Source organism: Podarcis raffonei, chromosome 3 (assembly GCF_027172205.1).
Source record: "Podarcis raffonei isolate rPodRaf1 chromosome 3, rPodRaf1.pri, whole genome shotgun sequence".
NCBI classification, from domain to species: Eukaryota; Metazoa; Chordata; class Lepidosauria; order Squamata; family Lacertidae; genus Podarcis; species Podarcis raffonei.
This window is the reverse complement of record NC_070604.1, coordinates 103,263,798-103,278,309: the sequence shown is the minus strand read 5'-3', so window position 1 is coordinate 103,278,309 and position 14,512 is coordinate 103,263,798. Positions and strand designations below refer to the sequence as shown.

Below are 14,512 nucleotides of genomic sequence, written 5' to 3'. Positions count from 1 at the left end.
ACTGCAAGTGGTCAACTGAAATCGCCAAAGGACCACAGAATCTGTCATATTTCTGGCCCACTTTATATATAAGCTACTTATGCAAATGTATTTACTAGTCCACTAAAAATTTCAACTGGTACATTTACTAGGTATTGTATGTCATGCATTCATTACACAACTTACCGTATTTTTCGTCCTATAGGACGCACTTTTCCCCCTCGAAAAATGAAGGGGAAATCTGTGTGCGTCCTATGGGGCGAATGCAGGCTTTCGCTGAAGCCTGCGGTGCGCACCGACCCCTCTCGCTCTCCAGGTTTCAGGAGAGCCCCGCCGCCAGCCCCACAAGCTCGCGGGACAGCGGGGAGGCGGAACGCCGCCATCCCGCTGTCCCCCGACTTTGTTAGAAGGCTGGCGGGGGGGAGAAGCCTGCTCCTCCCTGTCGCCAGCCCCGCAAACTCAGGGGACAGCGGGAGAGGCGCAGCGCGCCATCCCACTGTCTCCCGACCTGGTTTGGAGGCTGGCGGAGGGCTTCCCCCTCCCCCAGCCCCGCAAGCCTTCGGCATGGCTCTGGGTCCCGTTCTGGGGGCTGGGGTCGGGGGGAAGCTCGGGCTTCCCCCGCCCCAACCCCGCGCCTGGGGGGGTAAATAATTTTTTTCCCTTTATTCCCCCCCCCCAAAAAAAATCTAGATGCATCCTATGGGCCCGTGCGTCCTATAGGGCGAAAAATACGGTATTTCACATGGAGACTTGCCAAAGGCTGAACCTCTTTGAAACACTGGAAGGTATTTCTATTATTTATAATCCAAAGCATATTGTGCTTTATAGAGTAATATAAGCAAGGCACAGGTCTCTACACCAAGGAGCTTGCAATCTCAATTTCAACCACAAAAAAACAGGCAAAGGCTGCATAGATTAAAGAAGGATGACTGAACAATGGGCCATCTACTTTCAGTAGCTTTCAATGAATAATATTAATCAACACTGAATTAAAACTGATACTTAGCCTTTAGGCTCTGAGAAATTGGCAATGCTTTTAAAGGATACAGATGAAGTACAAAATTTATTAAACATGGAGCTAAAAATAACTTCACCCTTAACATTGGTCACTAAGTAAAGAAGGTTTGAAGTGGTTGGGAGGAGAGAAAATGTATGTTAGGGTTCAAGGCTGAGGGATGGAAGGGGTTGGAAGGAACCAAGCTTCTGAGCCATTTCAATTTTCCCTCTGCTTAAAAGATAAAACATTCATAAGCGCTAAAATGGTCAAGATAGTACTTAGGCTTTGGCAGAACTCCACAGCAATTGCCTTCCATTGCTGGAGAGTAGCCACATTCTTCTTGTCCACATCCATGCATCTATATAATATTCACACATATTATCAGGATGGTTCATGGATTCAAAAGAGTTGGAAGGGACCCTGAGGATCATCTAGTCCAACCCAAATATGCAGCAACCGTGGCATTATCAGCACTCCAGTGGAACCTCGGGTTATGTATCATCCTCCTTACGAATGCTTCGGGTAACGAGCTCCATTAACGAAAGCATGCCGCATGTTAAGAACAGTTTCGGCTTAAGAACGGACCTCCGGAACGAATTAAGTTCGTAACCGGAGGTACCATTGTACACTCTAACCCACTGAGCTATCCAGGCTGAAGTGAAAAAAGCACAAGCTCAGCTGAACACAGACATGGACCCTGTTTTAAAGTCAGTGTAAGACCTAAGTTTTCAGGATTTCCCAGGTAAGAACCAGCACTAGGATAACTCAGGCCTAAACATATAGCTACAGATCCCCAGTTACCTGCTTGTTTAGGGCACATCAACTGCACCACATAAATGGACAATTGTTAGAATTTTCTTCTCACTTCCATTGCAATGATCTCCCCCTCCCCCCGCCCAGGTGGAAAAAGCTATGCAGCTTAGTCTGCCTATATTTCTCAACTTTCCATTATGGAAGGAGTACACAGAATAGAAAAGAATAGAACAAAAAACAACAGTGCTACCATGATTGTGTAGAACAGCCTCTCCTATCCATTTACAGCTAGAAATCTATAGTAATAGTAACAGGCAACTGAGGAAGGGGGCGTACACAGCTGGCAGCAAGGGGAAGGATTAGGCAGGCTTGGTAAATAACTTTGCCTAAGCCTGTTACCCTTACCCAATTTCAGTTGAAGGTGAATACCGGAATAGCAGCAGTTACCCCAGCAGTGTTAACCCATGGGCCTGTTTCCTGCAGCCCATGACCACAGAGACAAATCACAAAGGAGGGAGCCATACAATCTACAAAGTGGGAGATGTTGGCTAGTGACTGTTTTTAAAACCCTGGGGAAGTAGCTGATAAACCATAATTTAGCAAAAGCCACCAGACATGAGCAGCGATTTGAGCCTGGTTTTCCATGGCTAAGCTGAACATTCTTAATCAAAATGTCTGAAAACATTAAAGCCAAGTTGTTTAATTAAAAACTAGTCTTCACCTCTTTAGCAACCTTTCCCAAATATTCCTGTTCCATGGAAAATTGCACTTCCTGTCTTTCCAAATGCGTATTTCCATATAGTGACCTGTTAACTGCTAACACATATTTCCCATACCGTTATCTGATCAATAAGAGAGCAGTCTATTACTACTACTACTACTACTACTACTGCAGTTTATTGTCCACTTTAAGACTAGGTTGATCAGGTGTGTCAACCAAAAATTGCCTCCACGCAACCAGGCGCATCCTCTACTGATGATATATTCAGCCCTGCGCAGACTTAAAAAACATAAGCAGTGGAACATAAAGCTCAACATGGCCAAGTAGATCATGGCTATTCTCTTAAAACAAACTTGTCAGCTGTGGTGAGTTACACAGCCATTCCTTCATGTACCAAATAGTGCATGATGTTAGAACCTTGTCCTAACCCTTAGGGAGCCAGTAGAGTAGGAAATTAGCAACTAAAGGATCACTGAGGTCAAATCTGAGTGGTACAAGAGGGCCCCTCCACTGTTCACTCAAGAAGGAAAACTGATGTGTTGAATGATAGTCAATGGGGTAATGGGTTGTGCTAGCAGTATACCAGTGGAAGGGGAAGCTGGTCCTCTACCTTGCTCAAAGTAGGCCTCCAGTAAAGAGCAAAAGAGTGCTTAACAGCTGGGCATGCACCCAAGTTCTGAGTAGAAGCCACGGCACATGTGACTGTCTAAAAGTGTTTGCTACCTGTCACAATCTAATTGTAGGTCAAGCCACAAAGATGCTTCATAGCCATTGACAGTTTTACATATGGCCAGATACCCAAAACAACCCTACACCACGAGTTTAAAAAGGTCCAACAGGCGAATGCACTCAGTTCATCCTTTCTGTGGCAGGTCCCCATCTATTATACTTTATTCAATTTTTTTACCCACTCTTCACCCAGGTTATGTTATCCTGCGGGGACAGGATTCTAGTCATCCAGCACTGGACCTACATTCACAATGATATGAAGGATGTTTGCACAAAAACCTAAGTGTTTTGGCTTACTCCCTAGTTTGTTCTACAAGAGCTTCCATTAAGATGGCTCCATGTACGAAATGCACCTCTCTATACAGAGCAAATAAACAGATTCACAGGTCATATTCCTGACCTAATATCTTAACATTCATACAACTAATGTAGGTCTGCAATACTTGATGCCTCCATCCTCTACTGCTAAAAAAGGCATACAAGTGCAATGATAATTCCCCAGCCCCCAAAGAGCCCACAGTCTCAGGGCATTTTAAATATACTCCAGTCCTTTACTAATCTTGTAGGTTTGGACTACATTCTTTAACCTAAGCAATTCTCATAGCTGAGCATAATTTAAATCCAACTCCTAATTTTCAATCCACCACACTAGTTTTTCAACCCTGACCCAAATCCAAAATCCTGCACCTTTCACTTGACCTATCTTCAAATAAGCGGAACATGATGTAAGCCTACAGAGTGCCTTCCTTAAAACATACTTATACTATGTTTTCACTTTTAACACATAAGTAACTATTATTTATATGAAAATAGTGAAGACTAAATCAGCCAACAAATTTCATAAGCAGAGTCAGAGCTTTAACCCCAGGTCAGTCACCTACAGGCACAAGTATCCCCCACTGATACTTCCCATTGCTACATCTGACATGGTCAGGATGGAAACTATAACCAGCGTATGTCACTGGTAACCCAAAAAGCCAGGTCCTTTCCGCAAAAGAAAAGGTTAGCCTCATACTGTACAGAAAGCACATTAACACGAAAAACTGCCCACTTCAGCTAATCTTAACGGTCTGCAGCAAGTCCAAAACTTTCAGGCGTTTGGACATGGGTGCTAACAACATTTTTATTTATTTATTTTTTAAGCAGGCTGAAGGAGGAGTGAATTCTAAAAAACACCCCATTGCAGTGTGTTTTGGGATCGTGGCCGGGAACTAAATAACGGGGCCTTAAACAGACAGTGATTTTTGGGAGGGTAGGATGGGGAGATCGCCGTCAATGCAGGCCTCTCTCCTTCCCGGGGTTAACTCAGACAATGGCGAGAAGACCGTCGTCGTCGTCGTCCCCCCACCTCTCCCCTATCAAGCTCAGGCCTCTCTCCTTTTTCAACAGCCCGACTCCACGCCCGATCCCAAATTGAACATCCCACACCGAGGCCCGAAGCAGAAGCGGCAGCAGCTCCTCCCTCCCCTCCCACTCAGCCCGATCTGCCATGAGACGCGAGACGAAGAGGTTCTCCCCCTCCCACTGCCGCCCGCCCAGCCACCCGTTTCCATCCCGCCACCCCGACCAACGACCGCCGGATCTCCTCCTCCTCGCTCCCCTTCTCTTCTCCCCGCTCCCTCCTCTTACCCGTAGTCTTACAACGCAGCCACAAATCCAGCCATTCCTCCTCGGCCGCCTCGCCTCGCCCCTCCCGCTCCGAACTACGCAGTACGCAGAAGCCCCCGCCGATGCCGCCCGTAACGCCAGCGCAGGCCTAACCCCCGAGTGAAGGCCCGAGCCCAAGCCGCCCTCTTCCCGCAGCCAACCCGCGCTCGAGGCCTGCTGCCTGACGAGGCCCCGTCCTCCTCCTCGCCGCCAGCCTCTCCCCTCCCTCCCCCTCCCCCGCTTCCCCTCAGGCGGAACCGGCCTGGGCCTGTACCTGGCGCCGCAAGCTCGCCGCTCGGTTAGAAGCCCCCCCGTGCCCGCGCGCGCAGGCGGCCTCCGTCTCTCCCGACTAAGGTTGAGGTTAGGCCACAGCTCGAGGAGCAGCAGCAGCAGCCGTCTCTCCCGCCTCCGCCTCACGCAACGGCCTCTCCCTTCGCGGTCGTCCGCTGTGGCAGTCCGAGCGCAGCCAGCAGCACGGACATGTTGGGAGCCCCCGTCCCAGCGGCCGCTAATGGGCCGTCCCTCCCCGCCGCGCAACGTCAGAATGCACCGGGCGGGGGGAGGGGAAGAGCGCCCCCTCCCTTCACACAAGCGCCTCAAAGTGGATTCGGTCCTGCCGGCACGCACACGCAAAAGAGAAGGGTGAGAAGCCCCCTGCCATTGGCCGCAGAGGCCGTCATTCAATGCGCGGCCCTCGGCTCGCATCCCCATTGGGTTTCCTGCCTGTCAGGTTCTCGCTTCTTGGTCGTCCATTGGTTCGCTCGCTTGCCACTTTCTCGCCAGCTTATTTCCACAAATGCCCGTTGGGTGTACGCCTCTGTCTCAGCTTTGTACCTATTGGCTGCTGCCGTTGCCAATCAAGTCTGCCAAGCTCGCCGTCCTCACCTATGCGCAATATTTTTTTTAAAAAAACAGGCTATGCAGTATGGAATGTCACTGGTCGAAGTAAGTGCCAATTAACTTCTTCTCCCGCCCCTCCCTGCTCCTTTCTCTTACCAAACGCTAACTTCCTCCTATTTCCCCCCCACACCTCCATTGTTCCCCTCTTACTATTGGCTGCGAAAGTTGCCTATCTTCGCCAGCTTCCGCGTCCTTCATAATAAGCTTCTCAAATAGCCAAGGACGCAGGCGTGAATCCCTGCACATCGATTGGGGGGGGGAGGGCGGGGTATGAGAACGAAGGCGGTGTTTGAAAAGCAACCGAGCAAGTAGCCCTTCCCTTTTCCACCCCCCAAGGCCACAATAGACCCTCTACGCTGTGATTGGCTGAGCGCTGGAGCGGCCTTCTCTCCAGTACTTACCAGGAACGGGAAGGACGGCGGAGGGGGCGGGGGGAGAGAGAACAGAGAGAGAAATGCCCGTATGTTCTGTCGTATTACATCATCGCCAACCAATAGGAAAGGTTTAAAAAGGCCTTTAGGTAAGAACGCGCAAAGGCCGTGCAAAGGCTGAGGAGAAGCCGAGCTGGTCTGTACTTGAGGCGCCTTCGAAGGTACGCAGATTCACAGTGCAACTTTACACATACATAACCCCTGGGAGGTTGTAACTGCAGCCCCTTCACAAGGACGCTTACTGCTGCCTAGGAAGTGACAGGACGTCAGCCTTCAACTGGGCCAGATGCTTTAGCATCTCTACAAAGGCCGGCCGTCCCAAGGCATTTTGGCGCCTGAGGCAAAGCAAACCGCAAAATGGCGCCCCCTCCTCCCCTCGGGAAGAAGGGGTGAGTGCAGATCTACATCAGGAACAAGAAAACTATATGTTAGGGTCCACTGGGCCCATTGATCCTGCCGCCCAAGGCCACTGCCTTACCTTGCCTCATGGGCGGGTCGGCCCTGATCTAGGATTGCCATAGGATTCCTCTTTTTTGGAAGATGACCTTTTTTTTCTTTAAAGGAAACTACGAAAATTGTTGAGCTGGAAAACACGATTTTTCTATTGGCTTGCCTTAGATCCAGGAGAAAGCACCACGTTTTGGAAATTCCCCACAGACAGAAAATCCAGGTGTAGGGCAGCCCTTACATCTACTTACAGAACTTACTTTGCCAAACCTTTATTAGACATTACAAATATAGGCCATAAAACGTCCATGTATAACATTTTAGAATATATACAAATAAACAGCCATGTAAAAATATGTAATAACAAGGATCTCTTAAGAGATTCTATTGATAAAAACTCAGCCACCCTTGCAGTTACTTCCAGGTTCATGTCAGACAAATAGGAATCGTGATATTTTCATTGTGCCATGATGTTAGACTACCCAGAAAAGGGGATATCACATGTTTTGCATAGCTGGTTGTATAATGGACAGTAGAAAAGAATATGTTCTACTGTATCCAGCACGTTCAGAAAACATCCACAATGTCTATCGTTTCTGGGGATGTTTAAATATCTGCCCTTGACCAAAGCTGAGGGGGAAACGTTCAGTCGGGCTAACGTAAAGGCCCTGCATTAGACTGGAATTATTAATTTTGAAATATAAGTGACCCTGTTGGATTTAAACCATAAAACTTGGGGGAGCAAATTTTATTTACAGCTGATTCGATGTTTTGTTTTTCAGTGTCCCTTAATATGATTTGAATATTATGATAAATATATTGCTCACTTGAATTATGCAAAAATTCCAAGTCAATACCAATAGATCTAAATTTGATATATAAGAGTTGGAACCATCTGGATTTATAAGAGTCCTTAAGTCAGAAAGCAGATTTGAAGGTTGGCAACGGAAATGGCAACGCAACCGGTATTTTTTAGTGCTTGCCCACACCCAATATTCCATCATGTGTATACCTAGTTCTACACACATCATCTGATACTTGATTGAACTTGGGAGCCCCAGGATATGTCTCAAGAAACTTGAGTATCTTATCTAAATCACTGTTATATGCTTGTATCCATATTGGGATCCTAAAAGGTAACTGGGACGACACTTTAGCTTGAAAAATTTGAATAGCAGCTGCTATAAATTGGTTACCTTCCTAAAAATAAAAACAAGCTACTGCTGAGGAGGTACTCTTTGCCTGTTTTATAGCACTTGTGCGATGGTTTGACCAACTTGAGTTGCTCTGGAATAAAATTCCAAGATATCTGGATCTTTACTTGCTGGATTTCTTGTCCTCTTGTTTTCCATTTCTCTAATTTCCAGGAATTAGAGAAGACCAGATTTTTTATCTTCTCATAATTCATTGAGAGTTTATTGGTTTCACAATAGGAAGCCAGGGAGAGTAAAAGACGTTTCAGTCCTATCCTCGTCAGTGATAATAAGACCACATCATCCACATACAGTAACAGTGGGACCGGGTTTTGATTGATTTTGGGGGCATGTGATTCTATTTTTTGAATATGCTCTGGAAGATCTGATAAAAATAAATTAAAAAGAAAAGGGGCAATAATGCACCCTTGTTATACACCTTTCATATTAGGGATGTCGGAAGAGAAGTGAACTTTGGCACTGGGTTTGATTGGGCAGATGTTAAAGGAATATAATTTCTGTATTAAGATTAGCAAGTGTGGATTGATTCCTAACTCTACAAGCTTCTTCCACAATATCACAAGATCAACTGAATCAAAGGCACCACAAAAATCTATGAAAGCTTCAAAAATATTGGATTGGTTTTGAAGTCTATATTTTTCAACCAAATGTGTAAGTATGAGACAATGGTCTAAGATAGGGCAGCCTTTGGAAAAACCTATTTGTTCTTTTCCTGGTAAGTTTAGATTTTTTCATCCAGGTAAGTAATTTAAGTAAAAGGTGCTTAGCATAGAATTCCCCTATCACTGACAGTAGACTTATCAGTCTCTTGTTCTTTGGTTCACCCGGATCACCTTTTTCAAAGATTGGAATACTTACTGATCTAAGTCATATTTCAGGGATGATTCCATATTTACCGATAAGAGTAAATAGTTGAGCTAGCGGTTCTGCCCACGAATCTATGAATGTCTTAAATAAAAATATATTGGTAAACCATCCGGCCCTGGCAACTTGCCCAGTTTTAGTTTTAAACTATTAATTATCTCTCTAATTTCCTCCTCTTTCACCCTTGGCCACTCCTTTAGTTTATCTAGTTTGTTATTGTTGGTCTCCTTTCTATTCAATTTACTATGTAGATCGTTAAATATAGAAATGAAATACTGAGACCATTTAGATTCTGCAATTGATGGGACATTTGATTGGTCACCAGCTTTCAGACCTCCATATACTAGCGACCAAAACACTTTGTTATCGGTGTGCTGGAGCCCACTTTTGTCAGATTCATGACATGAATTGGCCTTAGTTGGCAAATAACACATCTGGTACAAAGGAAGAAGGGTGGAAGGAGAAAGGTCCCAATAGTAGAGGAAGTATAATCTGTGACATTATTATGCCAAGCCCCAAACCCTATGCATGGATCTCCCCCTCCCCTGAAATATGTAAATCCCACTGAGTTAAAAAAAGGAATAAAAGTGTGCAGAACTATCCCCAGCATCACAACACAGTGTCTTTAGGCTACTGTCAGGGACTTAGAACTCTGCCAGGTCCCACTAACGATGCCTATTTTTAAAATGTTTTTAATCTTGCTATTATTTTTTACTAAATTTGATGTGATTATTAAAAGTTATGGGCAGTGTTAAGTTGTGGGTGAACATATCAGACGACACAGCGATTCTTCAAACAGCTCTTGTTTATTCACAGGCCAGAACAGAACAGAACTGAAGGGTTCAGCCAACCTGCTTATATAGAGCTCAACTACAAAGCAACAGTAACAACTTTCTGTAACTATCCAATCACTGAACGTCACTTTCAATTCCTTATTTGCATATGTGGACCTGAGTGAAAACTATCTACAGTATTCCCCCTGCTGGCCCAGGGTGAGAACTTCAGTACATAACAGGCAGGATTCACCTAACCAGCGCCATCAGTGGAAGTCCTTGCTCAGGGTTTTCTCCCTTCTTCCCCACATGCCCCTGCACCCCCCTGAAACTGGCTTGGGGTGGTGGGTCAGGAGAACCCACAAAACAGCACTGGGGGAAGGAGATGTATGTTAGTCCTATCTGGCAAGGTGCAAGCTTGCACAGACAGAATAATTGGAAGAGTGTGGCATTGATTCCCACTCTATAATTCTAGACCCACAGAGTGGCAAGCAGCAGGTCTGGGGATACCACCCTTTTTTATTTCACACATTACTGCAGGGCAACTCCCATCATTCCTGACCTTTGGTCAGGGGTTGATGGGAAACTAACAACATGGACAGCTGCACGTTCCCCACTGCTGCTGTAGTGACATAACATCAGGGGCATTGTGGGAAATATATATAGTTGTTCCCCCAGCCCAGTTGCCATGTGTTTGCTGTCCTTCTGCCCACCACAACTAGATAATCTCACCAGCAATGGGGGTCTTCTTATGTCAGTGGGGCATCAACAAAAGGGATCCCCACTAGATGGCAATTTGTAGAGGCTCTCCTCAAACCTGGAGCCAGCCCTGGTCTTAAACTTTGCCTTGCTGCATTCCGAAATTGTATTTATGTAGCTTTCCTTTACCAAGGAAACCAAAATGGTCAAAGGCCTGGAAACGATGCCTTATGAGGAACGGCTAAGGGAGCTGGGCATGTTTAGCCTGGAGAAAAGGAGGTTAAGGGGTGATATGATGGCCATGTTCAAATATATAAAAGGATGTCACATAGAGGAGGGAGAAAGGTTTTCTGCTGCTCCAGAGAAGCGGACACGGAGCAATGGATCCAAACTGCAGAAAAGAAGATTCCACCTAAACATTAGGAAGAACTTCCTGACAGTAAGAGCTGTTTGACAGTGGAATTTGCTGCCAAGGAGTGTGGTGGAGTCTCCTTCTTTGGAGGTCTTTAAGCAGAGGCTTGACAACCATATGTCAGGAGTGCTCTGATGGCGTTTCCTGCTTGGCAGGGGGTTGGACTCGATGGCCCTTGTAGTCTCTTCCAACTCTATGATTCTATGATTCTAAGTTGTCTAGGGAAAGAAAGGAGATAAAATAAATAGCCCCATGGCATAGTCTGATGGTACACAATACAGACTCCTCGTGAAAAAAAGCAGGTTTGGGTCTAGCCAGTGCCTAAACTGGAGACACCTGGGAATCCAATATGGCTTTGGTAATGGAAGGCAGGATATAAATATACCAAATATACCAAATAAATAAATAATCTTTTTTTTAAAACAACCATAGAGTCTTGAAGTTGATGCTGAGCACTGGTAGAGGAGAATAACCATTTACACCACCTTGGAGAAAAGTTGGGATATAAATGCAACAAAACGGTACAAGGCTAAAGTTTTGGCACCGCTCTAAACATTGGTTTCATAGTGGTGATAAATAAACAATTGAAAAAATACAGAGGCAACACATTTTACTATCAGAGGACAATAAAAATCCTGGAAAATAGTCTTTGAGTGGGCAAAAACAAGAGGAAGAGCCCAGCCGAGAACATTGTGCTGTAAAACTACTGCATTTACTGCTGCTATTAGTGAAGCGAGCATGGAATCCACTTGACACATGCAAGAAAGACACGTGTGCATCAACTGAACATTTCCAGAGCTCAAAAACCAAAGGTAAAAGGTGAGATAATAATGTGAAAGTGTTGTCAGCTCCAGTATCTTTCTGCAGTTACTGATGTTATTTTGTCAAGATGTATTTCACAGATCATTGACTTGAGCACAAAGCAGACGTAATCTGTAATCCAGGAGGAGATCTATCAGCTACTATCACTGCAAAGATAAATCTCCCCCCCTACTCACAGTAACAAAAGAACAACAACAAAACAGAAAGAATGGGGACTGAGGAAAAGCTGGTTGGAAAACATCTAATAATGTTTGTAAGCAAATCATTGAACATATTGTTATTTTTTACTGAAATTCAAATACACGATGTAAGCTATATGTAGCAATTTTTTAAAGGTATTCTAACTGCAATAATTGGCCAGCTTGAACATTGTACGAATTGCAGGTGAATGTGCATATAATTTGAAACACACAGATTCTCTTAATCCAAATTCCAGAAAAGCATCTTTCCGAGTAGAGGCAAAACAGCCTCCTATCCAAACTTTCCTCTGTGTTCAGTAGCCAGAGTTCAATATATACCGTCCATTGTCAAATATGACTGTGTTAATTAGCCACATGGAATGGTTTATGTATGCATGCTGCACCATCTGTGTATATACTGCCTTTCAGAGTATAAAATGCAATATGTGTAAACGGTTGGAGGTGGCAGGGGTTTCTGTTGCTTTTAGAACTAGACAGCAGTCCTTTAAATGTATGGTGTGTACACAGCCTTAGTCTAAAATTATTTCAATGTGTGGTATCATTTTTGCTTGTATTCACCAGTACAGATTCTACCTTGGGGGCTCAGTGTTGTGGAACTCCCTTCTGGTTGAGATCATGCAAGTCTGCCGGCAAACTTTTGGCACCTACTGAATACTTTTTTAAATTCCAATAGACATTTAAACTGAATTCTGATTTTATAGTTTTAACCGGTTTCTGTTTTCATTGGACTGTGTTCCTTGGAAGAAAGTTGGAATATCTATACGTAACAGATTCAAATATGTTGCATTCATTTTATTTCCTTTGTTGTTTAACTGCTTGTTGTATTTCTCTTTATGCCTGCTGTCCTGGAAATTCAGTTGAAAGGTGATGCAAAAATATTTATAATAAATATACAAAAAAATACCAGTGCAGTGAGTGTACCTTGGAGAAGGACCAGCCAAATGAACAGAGAAGGCCAGGGAGTGCTGTTTTGTCAAGGGAAAAGGCTATTGCTGTAATGAGTAGTGCTCATAGTAACACTGGATATTAGTAGCTGCACCGTTATTCAGAGTGCCTCTTAAAGTCAGCATCAGAGTCTGCTCCTCTCCCCTCCTGCCATAGAACACACACACAGAGAGGGGAATATTTTAAAACTGTAAACCGCCTTGGGCACCTTGTCAGAAAGGTGGTATATAAATGCAATAAACAAGCACACTAATGCAGTAGAACTATTTGTAGGAGATTTTCAAAATGGTCTGGGCATTTCATTAATCCATAGAGAGTTGCAATGCTATTGTAGGAACATAGGAAGCAGCATTATACAAAGTCGGACCACTGGTCCATCTGGTTTGATATTGTCTACAATGCCTGGCTGTTGGTTTACAACAGGGGTCAGCAACCTAAGGCCCATGGGCCATAAGCAGCCCACAGGGGTCGTTTAACTGGCTCACGAGCTGCCCCCAAACCGAGCTGCCTGCCCGACGAGTCCCCACGCACTGCGCTAAAGTGGCACATGGCGGCACGGGGACTCACTTCCGCAGCACCAGAAATTGCATCTGCGCATGTGCAGATGCCGCAAATTGCGTCTGTGCAGACGCCGGAAATTGCGGGCACTCACGCACGCACACGGTTTGGCCCACAGCGGAATCTCCACTAGAGTGAACCAGCCCAGGCGAGGTAAAAGGTAAAGGTACCCCTGCCCGTACGGGCCAGTCTTGCCAGACTCTAGGGTTGTGCGCTCATCTCACTCTATAGGCCGGGAGCCAGCGCTGTCCGCAGACACTTCCGGGTCACGTGGCCAGCGTGACGAAGCTGCATCTGGCGAGCCAGCGCAGCACACGGAACGCCATTTTACCTTCCCGCTGGTAAGCGGTCCCTATTTATCTACTTGCACCCGGGGGTGCTTTCGAACTGCTAGGTTGGCAGGCGCTGGGACCGAAGGACGGGAGCGCACCCCGCCACGGGGATTCGAACCGCCGACCTTTCGATCGGCAAGTCCTAGGTGCTGAGGCTTTAACCCACAGCGCCACCCGTGTCCTGTAGAGGAATCTCCACTAGAGTGAACCAGCCCAGGCGAGGTAAACCTTGCCAACCCCTGGTTTACAAGATTTCAAACACGTGTCTTCCCCAGCCAAGGATTGAACCTGGTTCTTTCTGTACTCTCTACAATGGTGGCTACAGCTCTTTCTTCATTGGATTCAGTGGGCAACCAAGCCAACATAATTTTATGAGTTTGGGGTGCAGTAGGCTACATGCTTGAGTCCCTTTCAAATTCCTGGATCCAGCACTGATTCAATTCCTGGAATAGCTAGGCTACCTTCCTGGTGAAGTAATGGCCCTCTAAATATGGGCTGTGAAGGTAACAAGGGAAGCAGCTCTTGTGGCAGACAGCAAATGGGTGGGCCCCCCTTCCTCCACTCGCTGGTAGTTAGAAAGACAAAGATCAGAGTGGAGAGTTGAATTATATGAGCTAGCCTTTCTCAACCTGTGGGTCCCCAGATGTTGTTGAACTACAACTCCCATCACACCTAGCTAGCAAGGCCAGGGCTCAGGGGTGATGGGAGCTGTACTCCAACAACATCTGGGGACCCACAGGTTGAGAACCGCTAGACACTAGGAGCAAGGCTGCAGGCTGGGCAGCTGGGAGACAGAAGGACGTCTGATTTCCGCTGGAATCCAAGGCTGTGCCTATGGGAGAAGCAAGACCCCATTGGGATGTTAATGCTGTGAAGCCCTCCATCATAGTCTCAGGTTGTAAAAAGGTAAAGGGACCCCTGACCATTAGGTCCAGTTGTGACCGACTCTGGGTTGCAGCGCTCATCTTGCTTTATTGGCCAAGGGAGCCTGTGTACAGCTTCCGGGTCATGTGACCAGCATGACTAAGCCGCTTCTGGTTTACCTTCCCGCTGGAGTGGTACCTATTTATCTATTTGCACTTTTACATG

At 45.8% G+C, this 14,512-nt stretch overlaps 1 protein-coding gene and 1 long non-coding RNA gene across 8 annotated transcripts in view; one reads left to right on the top strand and one right to left on the bottom strand.

Moving 5' to 3' along the window:
* The window catches only part of PPM1B (protein phosphatase, Mg2+/Mn2+ dependent 1B), a 41,125-nt gene extending 35,143 nt beyond the window's left edge, over positions 1-5,982 (bottom strand). For 2 of the 7 annotated variants that reach the window (XM_053383351.1, XM_053383358.1), the window contains exon 1: positions 5,101-5,382. The gene's annotated coding sequence lies outside the window, so the exon portion shown is untranslated. Of the gene's footprint in view, positions 1-4,808; positions 4,908-5,100; positions 5,384-5,876 lie in introns of those variants that run through there. The other 5 variants (XM_053383353.1, XM_053383354.1, XM_053383356.1 and 2 more) reach the window with 5 other exon arrangements.
* Positions 5,565-11,691, top strand: LOC128411212 (uncharacterized). Its single transcript, XR_008329725.1, has 4 exons — positions 5,565-5,771; positions 8,249-8,469; positions 9,499-9,578; positions 10,999-11,691. It is a non-coding gene; the product is annotated as an uncharacterized LOC128411212 (long non-coding RNA).
* Positions 11,692-14,512: the final 2,821 nt, after the last annotated feature.